Consider the following 15,323-nt stretch of genomic DNA (forward strand, 5'->3'; position numbering starts at 1 on the left):
TAACAAAAATCAAAGTTGCACAGAAAAAGTTAAGTTTGAACAACAAGTAAAAATCAACTTTTGTTTAAAACGTAGAAAACTTTTTATGTTAGTAGAAATTCGCATTTCAATAGAGCGGAAAAAAATTGATACTAATAGATTTTCATTGTATTGATCCATGAAAGTGTAAAATAATCGATTATTATCAATTTACACAGTTTTTTAATGCTTTATTAAATAATAGCAGTACATTCCATTTTTCAAAACTATTATAATCAATTTTTTTTCTTCATTTCTATAAACGTTGAAAAAAGTTCAAGTTAAATCGTTTTGATTCATGGAATTCTAGCGCGGGATACTTTTTTTCTTCTTTATCAACAAAAAAGCAGAAAGTTTTGATAGATTGGTAAAAATAAAAAAAAAACAAAACCGTGAAAGGAAAGTTGATAAAAGGGGCGATTTGTGGAAGAAAACAATTCGTTATACGCAGCTAAGCGTATTTTTTTGAAGGGTGAAATTTCGTAACAAGAGACAATTCGTAACACTTAATTTGAAAAATAATGGGGGATTTGCGTTCTACTCGTTCGTTGTGGGGAGTTAACTTTTATCTTGCATTCAAGAATTGCATCAAAAGCTTCAGGTGAGAGGCTAATAACCATATTTATTTATCGTTAAAAGGTTAACTAACTATTATCACTATAAGCAGAAAACAAACAGTTTACCCCACGCAACGGGCTTTCCGAACTGGGGTGTAACACACGCGACAATTCACAATTTATCGAGCTTATGTGACGGGAGCAAAGTTGGTCCAGAAACTTAAGGAATTTTGGCCAAAAATCACCAAATTACGCCTGTTACGAATCAACGCCCGCCACAAAATTTGGCTGAACCTAGTGAGTTTTTTCAAAATTTTGCTTAAAAAAAGAAGAAACTTGTTTTTTGATACATCTGTAGTAGTTGCCCTTAAATTAGAAAAAATGCGCTTTTTAAAAATTGTGGCCATGAATTTGAACGACAGACCGCATTCTCATGGACGAAAAAGATACAACCAATGAAAGAAGAACGACTTGTGTTGAAAACCCGTAAAGAAAAAAATCATTAACATTTTTAGAAAAAATCCTTGAAAATGAAATTGGAAAAACTAAAATTGGCTAGCTGCGCTTACGTTGGACAAAAGTAATTACAAAATGAAAGTTAACTACTATCATTGCTTAGTAGTTAACTTACATTTGTCGTTTTAGGAATCACATAAAAACGGTACTTAATTTTTCAAAAAAAAATCATGCCTAAAATTTTCCTTTAAATATTTTCACAACTTTGAAATTCGGCTTCAATCTTTTGATTTTTGGTATTATATTACAAAATTTAAAATTCTAGGCTCCCGAGAAAAGTATTGAGGTAACTTTAAGGTCAAAGTTTTCCAGACCACTGAATATGGAGGACATTAGGAAATTGAGGTCAATTGTGTTGTAGCTTTTTTCGGATGCAACTGATGAAGATTTTATAAGGTATCAATTAGGCGTATTCATTTCCTTTAACACGAAAAATCTATAAACGATTTTATTTTTCAAGAGTTTTGGTTAAAAGTGTTTTTTCACAAACTTTTACCAAGCTACAAATGCAAACCTTTTTGTCTGACTGAATTATTTTATGCTACTAGCACGGGAACCGTCTTAAGTTTTTTTATTTTCAGAAGTATGACATGGTGTTCAGTGATATAATTGCTGAAAAGTCTTATTGTTCCGACTTTCGATACGAAAGTAACGGAATATTTGTGCTCGGGGTGGGTTTTTTTTTTCTTCAGACATATTTCGACTTTTTAACTAGCCATTTTTGACGGATTTTTTTATATCATTCGAAAGGTATTGTTGTCCTGAGCTCAAATTTGAAAAGATATTTCACCTGTGATCATTTTTTGTAAAGTTACGGGGGTTTAAAGATTGCCATTTTGGTCAATTTGGGACAATTAACGCGCGATATATTTCGCGCTATTAACGCGTAAGCTGAGAGTTAATCCGTCTTAGAAATCGTTCCAAATTGATTAAAAGAAGCTTGTTTGCCATAATTGGCTTGTTATAAGGAGCGAAATCTATCCTTTTGTACTTTATATGGCGTGTGGGGTGATGATTTTCATAAAAAGTTTTAAATTTTAGAAAAAAATTTTTTTTCATTTTGTTTTATTTTATTGAATTTTTTAATGTTATTACTGCTCCATAAACCTTAAAGGGCAGTCGGAACATTCAGGGCTTCGCCCTGATACGAGCAGTATTGTTTATCTTGATTTCAAATGAAAAATTATAAGTTTGAAGCGAATCAGCCTTGCTTGTGGGTAATGGAACAATTAAAGTCCAGAAATTAAAAGATGTTTTACAAGAATCAAAGGCACTTCAGACATTTCGAGACCAAACTATACCTTTTTGTATCTCTTTTAATCTGAAAAACTCTTGTTGCTGAATACGTAATACGGCTATTTCTCTTAGATTTTTTGCTGTTGTGATATCCAGCAACAAATGAATTCAAAATGTAGCTACGAATGCTAAACTTATTTTTCTTTCTTCGAGCTTGTTGCTCTTTTCATGCTCATTTCAATCATTGTATATTCCACGGCATATATTATCTACCGAAAAAATTTACGTTGCTGAAGAGTTTGATTGTTGGATTTGGAGGTTGAAATTTGATTTTAAGACTTAGGATTTCAAGACTTGTCGCAAAAAACAGTGGTAAAATAAGGTATAACAGTTCTTTACGAATGGCGAGGGATAATAATGCTGCAAACTACTGCACCAACAAGTAGCAGTATAACCAAAATTTTACCGACAAATCGAACAACATGGGAACAGTTCGAATGTGTTGTTCAGTTAAGGCCTAGTTTTTTTGTAAAATGCGTCTTATAATGGTGCATCTTATTAAGTTGAAATTTTACCTTTTAATGAAATCTAAATGTAAAACTGAATAAATACTGCTTATATCAGGGCAAAGACCGTAACGTTCCGACTATCTTTTAATGTCGATCAGAAGCTTTCCGATTACAAAAAAAAATGTTAAAATTTTTCGAAAATATGACCGCTTTTTGGAATCTTTGAAAAAAAAATTAACGACTCAATTTTATCAAGCTATGTAAAGTATAAAGCTGAATAAATTGCAGCTGGTAACATATTAATAAAAACAAATTGGTTATTTTGACTAAATTCAAAGTGATTTTTTTTGCCATTTGCTTTTTAAATGAACGAAGAATCGTGCGCATATTTATCCCAATTCAAATTTAGGCCATCAAAGTCGTCCCATTTTTATAGCATAATAATTTTGCTATAAATAATCACCGGTAAAATATCTTTCTAATTTTCAGCCCAGAGCATCAACATCTTTAAGATTGTATAAAAAATTCCATGAAAAACTGTTAGTTAAGAATGTAATTATGGAAAAAAGCAACCCGAGCACAAAAATTCCGCCACTTTCTGCAATAATTGGAGCACCAACAAGCCAATGATTTTTGAGCGGTGAAAAAATTGTCTGAATCGTTTAATTGAACTGGGTTCTCGCAAAAAAGAAAAAAACGCCATTGTATTGTTATTATCTGATTCGAGCTGTCCAACGAAATTTGGTGAACGGTCAGAAAAGCCGGTTTGAGTATGTTGATTTTCAGAATTTTTTGACGGCTGATTGGTTTTTAGAAAGCTGTTTAGAAAGTTTGGATAACAAATAAACAGATCCGCTTGATTTACTGTTTTCCACTTTTGTGGGTTTCGATGGGATTGGGTTAAATAAACCAATTAACTGCTAGAACGAATTGATTAAGTCTAAAACTTATATTAATTTGCAGTAAAAGCTCACTATATCTTTCATTCATTCGTGCAAACTATTTGAAAAAAAAAACGTTCAGACCAATTTTTGTTGACACTGAGACATTTTTTATACAGACATTGACAACTTTTTGAGGTTTCCAATCGCGACTGAAAGGGTTTCAATAGTTTTTTTCCATATTTTCCCCTTAATTGAACGATTGGTACAAAAACGAGATCACCGGAGAAATATAAACCGTTCTTACCTTCAAAACAACTGAAATGTTTTATTTGCGCCCAACCAGTGTTCATAACCAGGGTATCTTATTTTGAAAAACAACTTTTGTATCGCCATTTAAGTAAACACATCAAACAAGATAAAGATTGTAAAAACATCAGATATTTGAGATAAAATACATGAACAGAAAAAAAAGACACAAAACAGGAGAAGGCTTACAATTATAGGTTAGTGGATCTTCAAATGAACAAAAACAAATTGCTAATAAGTCATTAGAAATTGAGACAGGATGACATTAAACCCTCAAATGGTATATTTTAATACAGCTCAATCAACTAAAACCGCCGAGAAAAAAAAGCAAACAATGAAAATTGGGGAAAACGGGAGAAAATACAAAAAGCGGTGAAAGACAAGAGATAATGAAAAAGCAGGTAGGTCGTAATGCAGTATCCACGAGCAATGATAACGCAGAACAGGAGGATGAAAAAAGGATAATAACTCCTAAGGAAAGGTGAGGGCTAAAAAATACTGCGCATTACGCTACCAATAAGTAGCAGTATCACAAAGAAATGTACCAAAATACAGCTTTTATATTAATACTGATAGTGGTACGTCATGTTCATCAGATCGAACAACTTGACAACGAATCGAAATTGCCAACTAATTATGTAATAATTGCGTTAGAGTAATATTTTTATCAGATGAGTTGGGACTTGGCTTAGGGTGTTTAGAAGAAAACAGTTGTTTTTTGGAAATGATTCGGTCATTAATATTTCAGAAAAATTTTACCTTCAAAGTTTCGAAAAAAAATGCAAATTTTACATTTTTTTAAACTATTTTTAGAGTTAGTTTCAGTAACTTAAGCTAAAAAAGTATAAGTTAGTTTGTTCTCATACGAAATTTTAGTTTAAAAATATTTGTTAGACCTTTCAGCTCTTTCCGTTATTAGAAAAATTTCAAGCTAACCAAATAAAATTTTTTTATAGATGTCGGCGAAAGGATAAGTTGTCTAATTACACTGTTTTTTCTAAAAAAATATGTTGGTACTGCTATCGGCGAAGGGGGAAACATAGAGGTTCAAATATGTTTCTATTCCCATCACCATTGTCACCAACATCAACAACTGATTTGACATCAGGCGCATATCGATTACAGCTCCAAACCCGAATTTGAGTTATATTGTTTGTGTCCAAAAAAGTGAAAAAAAAACGATCATAATCGATTCTAAATTTATTATTTTGCTACTATTTCAAAGAACAATAAGATCCATCAAACATTATCGATTCTTTCTCCATTTTATAGATAAAGACCATGAAACTTTAGTATAATAATTTTTTCCACTATATTGATACGAGTTTCAAAGCACATAAAGTGTTTCCTACGTTTTACACTTGTTGTTCAATTTCAACTTTTTTCTGTGCAACTTTGATTTTTGTAATTGTTTTTATTTCAATGTATTCTCAACTTTTTTTCTTAACGTCACCCCCCCCCCCCACACACACACCTGAGGAAACCCTCCTAATGCCGCCAGAACTAACCATCCCCTTTTCCTTCGCCAGAACGAACCGGAGTCGCTTCGCAAACTTACTGACGTTAAGAAAAAAAGTTGAGAATACATTGAAATAAAAACAATTACAAAAATCAAAGTTGCACAGAAAAAAGTTGAAATTGAACAACAAGTGTAAAACGTAGGAAACACTTTATGTGCTTTGAAACTCGTATCAATATAGTGGAAAAAATTATTATACTAAAGTTTCATGGTCTTTATCTATAAAATGGAGAAAGAATCGATAATGTTTGATGGATCTTATTGTTCTTTGAAATAGTAGCAAAATAATAAATTTAGAATCGATTATGATCGTTTTTTTTTCCACTTTTTTGGACACAAACAATATAACTCAAATTCAATCAATTTTTATCCATGAATCTCCATTGCGGGTGAAGTATCCAAAAAAACTGTATTTTAAGGCTAAAATTATTTGTTTCACGGAGGCAGATTTACTATTATCAGGAGAGAGATGTTTTAGAGAAGAAAAATCGAAAAAAAATCGGATCTGTTTTTAGCTTAAAAACATTGATTTTCCCATCTGCTTAACAATATCAAGACAAAGATTTGCCAAAAAATTCAACCGGCTGCTTTAGAGCATGTGTCGGAAGATTTTGAGCAAAAAAATAGGTTTTGACAGGTTTTGTTACCTTCCCTTCAAATTTACTATAACTTTAAATTTTTAAAAAAATATAAGGGTCTGAAGATTTTTTTTGAGCTTTTTGAACAAAAATGGACGACTTACTATAGTACACAAGTGTTAGTACACAAGTTAAGACCATTTATCTACGACGAAGAGAGCCAAAATACGAGCTATTCAGATTACCGTTGTTGTGCTTCTTGTAAATAACTACATGTCTTTTTTGGGTTATTTTCTGAGCTGCGTAATTTTGCCTTATCTGCAAGTATTGAGCATGTGAAACTTTTTTCAGGTCGACCCAAATTATATTGTGAGCTCTCTCAAAACACCATACAGACAATGTTTTGAGAATACTTTCCGTTTTTGCAAAACATTTATGCAAAAATTTGTGTTTTCTCCATCCGTACACCCCCATTAAAATTGGCATATGATGGCGCCTAAAACGCCTTTTGAAAAATAACCCTTTGTTTGAAGGGTACTAATTGGATGTAGTAAAGGTTGTGACCAGGGGCTGATTTAGGGGGGGGGGGTGAGCGAATGCTCCCCTTTTCAAGGATTCGACCCCCGCCGACCCAAAGGTCCCCCTTTTGTTATATTTTGAGGTATCCATTTTTGGCTGACGGACCCTAAAAGTTTTCTTACGGCGAATTTTGGCGCCAATATTTGCTAATTTTGAGAGGGAAGCGCGCGTCGATTTCTTCCAGAAAAGGCCGAAAAACGCATTTTTTTGGCTTTTTTTCAAAAATTTGATTAGAATGCAGAAATTGGCCAAAGCAGAGTCTTTTTAGTGCTTTGGGAGAGCTCGGAAAATCAAACTAGTCAACCTAAAAAAATCGAAACTTTTTTGAAAATCCCCCCGTCTCGAGAAAAATGTAGATCCGCCCTCTGGTTGTCCGCCCTCCGCCTTTTGAGTAGAATCCTTAAATGAGCCCTTGGTTCAGGGGCGGATTCAGGGGGGGGGGGGTGCGGACGTTCTTTTCTCAAGGATTCGACCCCCTGCCGACCCAAAGGTGCTTTTTAAGAAATCCAGTTTTGGCCGACCTACCCTAAAAATTTTCTAAAGGCGCCTTTGGCGCCAATATATACTTATTTGAAGTGGGGAGCGCGCACCAAAAAAACGCGATTTTTTTTTTGTCAAAATTTTCCAAAAAGTGCCCAAAAACGGCTTTTTTGACCTGTTTTTTCAAAAATTTGCCTGTGGCGCAGAAATTTTGGCCAAAACAGCGTCTTTTTACTGCTTTAGGAGAGCTCGGAAAATCAATTTAGCCGACCTAAAAAAAAAGGGTCGAAAATTTTTTGAAAATCCGCCCCCCCTCTCGAAAAACTCCTAGATCCGCCCCTGCCTTGGTTGGTTTTCAGTAAAACGAATTCTTTAAGGGCTAGGAGGGCTTGGGAAGCCCTTAAACCCCTTTGTTTGTCTCCATTTTTGTAGCCTGCAGTTTTTTAGACAAAATCATTCTTAATTCGACTCAATTGATTTGTAATTTGGCGGCTAAAATCACCTGGGGCTCCCAGGGCAGAAGAAAGAAACTCCTTCGAAATCAATTTCTATGCCTTTGTAAAACAGTCACTCAAGCGACCTGACAGCATGAAAGCAAGAAGAGCTCCTCATCTGATTTTGAAAGCTGATTTGAAAGTAAGACAACTGAAGTGAATCATAAAAGCATGTTACCATTTGTAATTCCCGAGTCGAGAGTTTGGATCCGATAAAAATCTTGTTTGATTGTCTTTTTTTGTAATGATCTTTTTCACTGTTGTATGCATCAAATCATGCAATGACGATTGGCAGGAAGCACACGATGCTGTTTAGAAATGTTTTATTACGGCCCAATTCAATTTTCTAACTTTTTAACTAGCCTTTTGACAGAAATTTTAATACAATCTGAAATAAAATAATGTCTCCGAAATAAAACAAGACTGCTCGTATCAGGGCAAAACCCTGAATGTTCCGACTGCCTATTAAGGTTTATGGAGCAGTAATAACATTAAAAAATAAAAGTAATAAAGCAAAATGAAAATTTTTTTTCTAAAATTTGAAATTTTTTAATGAAAATCATCCCCCCACACGCCATATAAAGTACAAAAGGATAGATTTCGCAACAAATAATTTATGGTAAATAAGCTTCGTTAAACTAATTTGGAACGATTTTAAGACGGATTAACAATCCGCTTACGCGTTAATAGCGCGAAATATATTGCGCGTTAATTGTCCCAAATTGGCCAAAATGGCAATCTTTAGCCAAAATGGCAATCTTTACACCCCCGTAACTTTACGAAAAATCATCACTGGTGAAATATCTTTTCAAATTTGAGCTCAGGGCAACAATACCTTTTGAATGATATAAAAAAGTTCCGTCAAAAATGGCTAGTTAAAAAGTCGAAATTTGTCTGAAGAAAAAAAAACCCACCCCGAGCACAAATATTCCGTTACTTTCGTATCGAAAGTCGGAACAATAATGTCTCTAAAATAATGTCTCTGAAATAAAATAAAGTCCATGACAAAAAAAAATTTCACCTGAGATCAATTTTTGTAATATAATGGGGTCTCAAAATTTCTTACTCAATAAAATTGGTATGATTAGGATAATTTACGTGCGATTTATTGCGTTTTAATAACGCGTATGCGGCAAACTAAATCAATCCAAATTGAAAAAAATAAGCAATTCAGTCTTCTCAATACGTTACCAGACGCATTAAAGATCATCCATAGCATCTGGGAAAGTTAAGAAATCTTAAAAAAATCTTTCTTGCTATAGTTGTTTTTTTACCTCTTGCTTACTTTGATTAGGTTTTTGTTCCGACTTTCGATACAGAAGTAACGGAATATTTGTGCTCGGGATGGGTTTTTTTTTTCTTCAGACAAATTTTGACTTTTTAACTAGCCATTTTTGACGGAACTTTTTTATATCATTCAAAAGGTATTGTTGCCCTGAGCTCAAATTTGAAAAGATATTTCACCAGTGATGATTTTTCGTAAAATAATGGGGGTTTAAAGATTGCCATTTTGGCCAATTTGGGACAATTAACGCGCGATATATTTCGCGCTATTAACGCGTAAGCGGAGAGTTAATCCGTCTTAAAATTGTTCCAAATTGGTTGAAAGAAGCTAATTTGCCCAAATTGATTTGCTACAACGAGCGAAATCTATCCTTTTCTACTTTATATGGCGTGTGGGGTGATGATTTTCATAAAAAATTTCAAATTTTAGAAAAAAAAAATTCATTTTATTTAATACATTTAATTTTTTAATGTTATTCCTGCTCCATAAACCTAAAAAAGCAGTCGTAACATTCAGGGCTTTGCCCTGATACGAGCCGTCTTGTTTGTTTTTTCGGGAATTTTATGCTTCATTTGATTTAATAAGCATTATTTTTCTAAAATTTGATGTATTTGTTGATTCATAAATTAATGTAGAAAAAAACTGCTTGTATCAGGTTAAGTTCTGAATGTTTTGACAATCTCCCAGCATCGATTATTAAGGTTGGGTTCTTTTCCAGTCCCCCTTTATAAGTGTAGTTCACCTATGTCTATTTGTAAAGTTTTTTGATCTTTCAAACTGCAATAAATCGTGTCAGCTTGAACATGTGAGCAGATTTCAAACCTTTTCCTATTTGCAACGTGCCGTTTCAACAATTTGATTAATTTAGTTTGTTAGTCTTTCGAAGGAGTAAGTGTTTGGTAAAGAGCCAATTGTGGTCAAAAAATGATAAGGAATGTCAAAAATTGACCAAACTGGTAAGTTTAAAATCCCTGTATTTTTGCAAAAAATGATTGCAGGTAATTATTTATAAAAACTTTTTTAGCTAACCAGCCAGAGGCCTAACATGGAGGTTAACTATTTAAGGTGACTAAGCTATGGCTCACCTTATAAACTGTAGTGTACGTTCGATTTGAACCCGCACCTACATTATTGCTAAGCAACCGGCGGTAACACATTTTCTCATTGATACGCCCTCAACTTTGAGATTAGGGCATCTCTAGTTTTCCAATGTTATTGAAAATGCTTTCAACAATGACTTTATGAAAAGTTAGAATTCGTCGGAAGAAAAAACACAGAGCACGAGTTTTTTGCCACTTTGTTTGAACTTAGGATTAATAATCAAATAATCAGGCAGAGTGTCATCGTGAATGGATCGAAAATTGTGCTTTACGAAAAAAATTGTGCTTTACGTCGTACGGCTGCTGTCTTTTATAATAAAACTGTCAATTTATGACTTGTTTCAAGAGAAGCAAAATCAGCGACAAGTTAAGGTAACCCGTGTTGATATTCACCCATGAAAACTCGGAAAATTGCGTTCAGAATTATTAAGCAAAAGGACTAGTTGTTAGATGACTCAACCTGTATCAACAAAAGTTGATAAACCATTTTTTGTTCATGATTTGAGCAAGAAATATTTTTTTCATGATATAAAAAAGACAATTGAAAATAAACCAGACGCACTTTAATAAACCGACAAACAACTAGTTCATACGGTCATTTAAGAAGCGTCATAAAAATTTTCATTAACGAAATGGCTAGAAGAGCAGGAAAACATCAATTTCTTTTTCAGTCTATGACCTAAAAACTTTTTGTATGCGACAGTCCACTAAGTCTCTAATTTGTACGCTTAATGCTTCATAATTTTCACCGAATCTGTATTTCTTAGTGCCATAATTGCTGATGATGCACAACTTCATCATCAATTCAGGAAAAAAATCATCAAGGATTCGCTATTCAAAGCAGTACAGCGCAAAATATCTTTTTTTCAACTACGCACAAGTTTTTACCACTAATAACATTTATAATGTTAGAATAGTATGCTCTTAAAATTCTTAACTAAACTAGGCTAGAGTAAGAAGTGTAGAATTATGACTGTATTAAAATTGTTCTATTTAACGTCAACACTGAATATCAGCAGAATCACTCCGATGGAGTGCGTACAGTCATGGTCAGACGGTACCAAACACTTATCTAAACTAAATTAAGATGAGCAATCACGCAATCACAACAACCACCACATCTCTAATTTCCGCTACAAAAGATTTTAGATCCAAAATTCGAAGAAAAAAAGATAAATTGTTGTGTCCGGTTTGTTCGAGTTTTTTGAACGATCTGAAATTTATTGACTATCTGAGTTCAAAATTAAAGACAAGACTGCTCGTATCAGGGCGAAGCCCTGAATGTTCTGACTGCCTTTTAGGGTTTATGGAGCAGTAATAACATTAAGAAATTAAATGTAACAAAACAAAACAAGACTGCTCGTATCAGGGCGAAGCCCTGAATGTTCCGACTGCCGTTTAAGGTTTATGGAGCAGTAATAACATTAAAAAATTCAATGAAATAAAACAAAATGAAATTTGTTTTTCTAAAAATTGAAATTTTTTTGTGAAAATCATCCCCCCACACGCCATATAAAGTACAAAAGAACAGATTTCGCTCCTTGTAACAAACCAATTATGGCAAATAAGCTTCTTTTAACCAATTTGGAACGATTTCTAAGACGGATTAACTCTCCGCTTACGCGTTAATAGCGCGAAATATATCGCGCGTTAATTGTCCCAAATTGGCCATAATGGCAATCTTTAAACCCCCATAACTTTACGAATGATGATCACAGGTGAAATATCTTTTCAATTTTGAGCTCAGGACAACAATACTTTTTGAATGATATAAAAAAATTCCGTCAAAAATGGCTAGTTAAAAAGTCGAAATTTGTCTGAAGAAAAAAAAAAACCCACCGCGAGCACAAATTATCCGTTACTTTCGTATCGAAAGTCGGAACAAATATTCCGTTACTTTCGTATCGAAAGTCGGAACAAAAAATTTTTTTTTTAATTTGAAATTTTTGTAGAAAAATCATCCCCCCACACGCCATTTAAAGTACAAAAAGATAAAATTAGCTCCTTGTAACAAATCAATTATGGCAAATAAGCTTCTTTCAACCAATTTGGAACGATTTTAAGACGGATTAATTCTCCTCTTACGCGTTAATAGCGCGAAATATATCGCGCGTTAATTGTCCCAAATTGGCCAAAATTGCAATTTTAAACCCCCATAACTTTACGAATGATGATCACAGGTGAAATATCTTTTCGAATTTGAGCTCAAGACAACAATACCTTTTGAATGATATAAAAAAATTCCGTCAAAAATGGCTAGTTAAAAAGTCGAAATTTGTCTGAAGAAAAAAAACCCCACCCCGAGCACAAATATTCCGTTACTTTCGTATCGAAAGTCGGAACAAATATTCCGTTACTTTCGTATCGAAAGTCGGAACAAAAATAATTCATATGTCAGTAATTTTCGCATTAAATATTTCGTGCTATTAAAGTAAACTGCAATTTGGTAACCTCGTTTTTCTTTTCAGTTTTCAACTTTTGTTTTGTTAATTTTTTTGAAAAAAAATATCAAAAAATAATTCATATACAATCGAGAGCAGTCAGAAACTAGTAAAAAACTTCAAAGTTTTGCTTGATACGGGAAAAATTTAAATAATTTGATGCACATATCTATGGAATTTATGCTAAAACAAGGCCTACATGAAAACCTTGAGAAAAAATCGTGTTTTTTTGAGAACCTCTAAAACTCAGTTAAATCTTGCAAGACCCCACGACCATTATTTCTGGTTTTCTGCCGCACAAAAAGTAAAGCGGTAGTAGATACTACTCTCAAACTTGAAAAAAGACCAGCTTGAACTGAAACTGAAACCTTCTCTTCCCCCCTCACGGCTACTTCCGTTGATGAAACCCCCTTTCCCTGAAAGAGTGCAAACTTTGAACTCGGAGAAAGTCGATAGGTTCAAATCTCACATTGACAAAAACAACTCCAACTTTCAAGTAACTAACCCCTCCTATTGAAGCCTGTGTTACTATAAGTTGACCGTCAAATGTTAAAACTTCAATTTGACAAAATGGTATGTCGAAACATAGAAGCTAAAAATGACGATGTACGCATGGAAAAAGGAAATTTACATAAGATTGTCCGATAATTCCAGTAAATAAACAAACACTCGGCAAAACGTCCCTTTTCAGGATGCCATGGCAAATATTTGCTACTAATTATGTCCATGTCAATCCATTTGCTGCAGAAAATTATCCAGAGACAAAACAGAGTCAACCTAGGGTTCAACAGATAATGTATTTTTGATTAAAGCTTTGGATACTGATCTTCTCCTGGGGCTCACTGGGTGCAAACAGTTTGAAGGGTTTGTCGTGAACATACAAAAAGAGAAGCCGGGTGCGGGATAGAGCAGTTCAATTAGAGTATTGTACATATGCTCTAAAAGCTCAAAGGTTTTGATTTAGAGCATGAAAAAATTCTGCACAGGAGAAATGAATAAGGAAGAAACTTCAATTGAATATCCTCCTAAGAAGGAAAACAGCGGAAGCATAAGACGGTTGATCAAGAATTTGTCAGAGCTTCATCCAAAAACATATTGGGTCCGAAATGGTGCAAGAGGGTCAGAAACCGAAGTAATCGGAAGTCTTCAAAAAAGCTCCAAGAAAAACAAGCTATTTTTAAACAATGTATTATTAATTATCACTTGTAGCTGCATCTTCGATCAGGTTTGTAGTTGCATTTTCGGTTAGGTAACCCTGGTTGCTTAATTGAATAGAACAGTTGCACAAGAGTCTCTGGTAACTGAAGCCCGAGTATCACAATTTCGTCCACATTGACCCAAGCCAAGATAATATTTGACGGTGGGAACAGGAATCAAGGATTTTTATAAGAGGATGTAGCATAAAGTACTAAAGAGTTAAGGATTTAAATATTAACTTTGAGGTGAAAAAATTTTCGGAAGAATAAAAACCCAGAAAACAACCTGTATAAATAGCAATTCATGATACTTTGAGCCTACTTAGCTTTATATGGCGATTAACATAGACAGGTGCGGATCTAAGATTTTCTCGAGAGGGGGGGATTTTCAAAAGAATTGTCGACTTTTTTTTAGGTCGACCGAAATTTGTTCCCGATCTTTCCCATAACACAGGCAAAATTTTCAAAAAACAGGACAAAAAAGCTGTTTTTGTTAAAGAAAATAAAAAAATTAAAAAACAGGTCAAATGATATATCTCGTATTAAGACCCATACTGTATCGTGATTCCAACAATTTTTAAAAACTTATCCAAAACAGTTTCTCAATGTCGACCTCAAAGAAAAAAACTCGACTTCAAGAAAATTCTAGATCCGCCCCTGTTTATAACTACTTTTGAATGATTGTTTTAGATAATGTTTCTAAACGAAGCCAACATTAGTCCAACCGAACCCGATATGTTTCTGCGTGGTGAGATGAAAAGATCTTGTTCGGATTTCGAGTTGAAACAGAAACATGAATTATTTTATTGTGCTCACAAAGTGTGACACCGCCCCAACCACAAAATAAATATGTTTTTATCCCTTTGCAAAAGGAAGGGAAATGCTATTGAAATAATTCGTATAACGTTTTAAGCATTGAGAAATGAAACGACTATTCTTGTTCAATGCGAATAATAACGATTCCTCTCGTAAAATACGAGCAGACAAAAGATTCTTCTCGTGAGATACGAATGCACGAATAATATTCACGAAAGAATACGAAGTTAAAAAGTAACTTCTCATTTGATACGAAAAAGTGGGAGATTTCCCATTTGAGTATAAATAGAAGCTAAAGTTTACTGAAATTCATTCCAACAAAAGCTCACAAAATACCAACACCACTCTCTTCAACCACCCCAACCATTCTCTGTAAAATATTATCCATTCTCAGTAAAAATACCTCTAATCTCCCCCTTAAAATAAATATTGAGTCGAAAGGCAACTTGCATTAGATTGATACTAAGTTCTTTTCTAATAAAATATTTTTCAGCGAATTTTAGATTTACTTTCTAAGATAGTAAGTAGAAAGGACCCTATACTCCTAGCAAGCGTTTTGTCCGACGTATATAGTTTTGCTAGCGTAATAATCTGAGCGAAAAAAAAGAAATGAGGCAGATTCGACATTCATAGTGAAACATTCATAGTGAAATAAGTTAAAGAAAAATTAAACAGTGTCTAAAACAACGAAAATAAAATCGTTGAGAAAATTCAAACTTTTCAAAACTTTTTTTTGCAGAAGACTTGATTTTTGATGTTTTTGGTTCTCAAATTGGCGCTAAAAAACTCCAAAAAAACTTTACTGAATT

General features: G+C 33.6%; 1 protein-coding gene across 5 annotated transcripts in view; it reads right to left on the reverse strand.

Moving 5' to 3' along the window:
* The window catches only part of LOC134850923 (glutamate receptor ionotropic, NMDA 1-like), a 73,208-nt gene that overhangs the window by 55,590 nt on the left and 2,295 nt on the right, over window positions 1–15,323 (reverse strand). The gene's annotated exons all lie outside the window — the stretch shown is intronic.

This window comes from Symsagittifera roscoffensis, chromosome 7, assembly GCF_963678635.1.
Source record: "Symsagittifera roscoffensis chromosome 7, txSymRosc1.1, whole genome shotgun sequence".
In the NCBI taxonomy this organism is placed as follows: Eukaryota; Metazoa; Xenacoelomorpha; order Acoela; family Convolutidae; genus Symsagittifera; species Symsagittifera roscoffensis.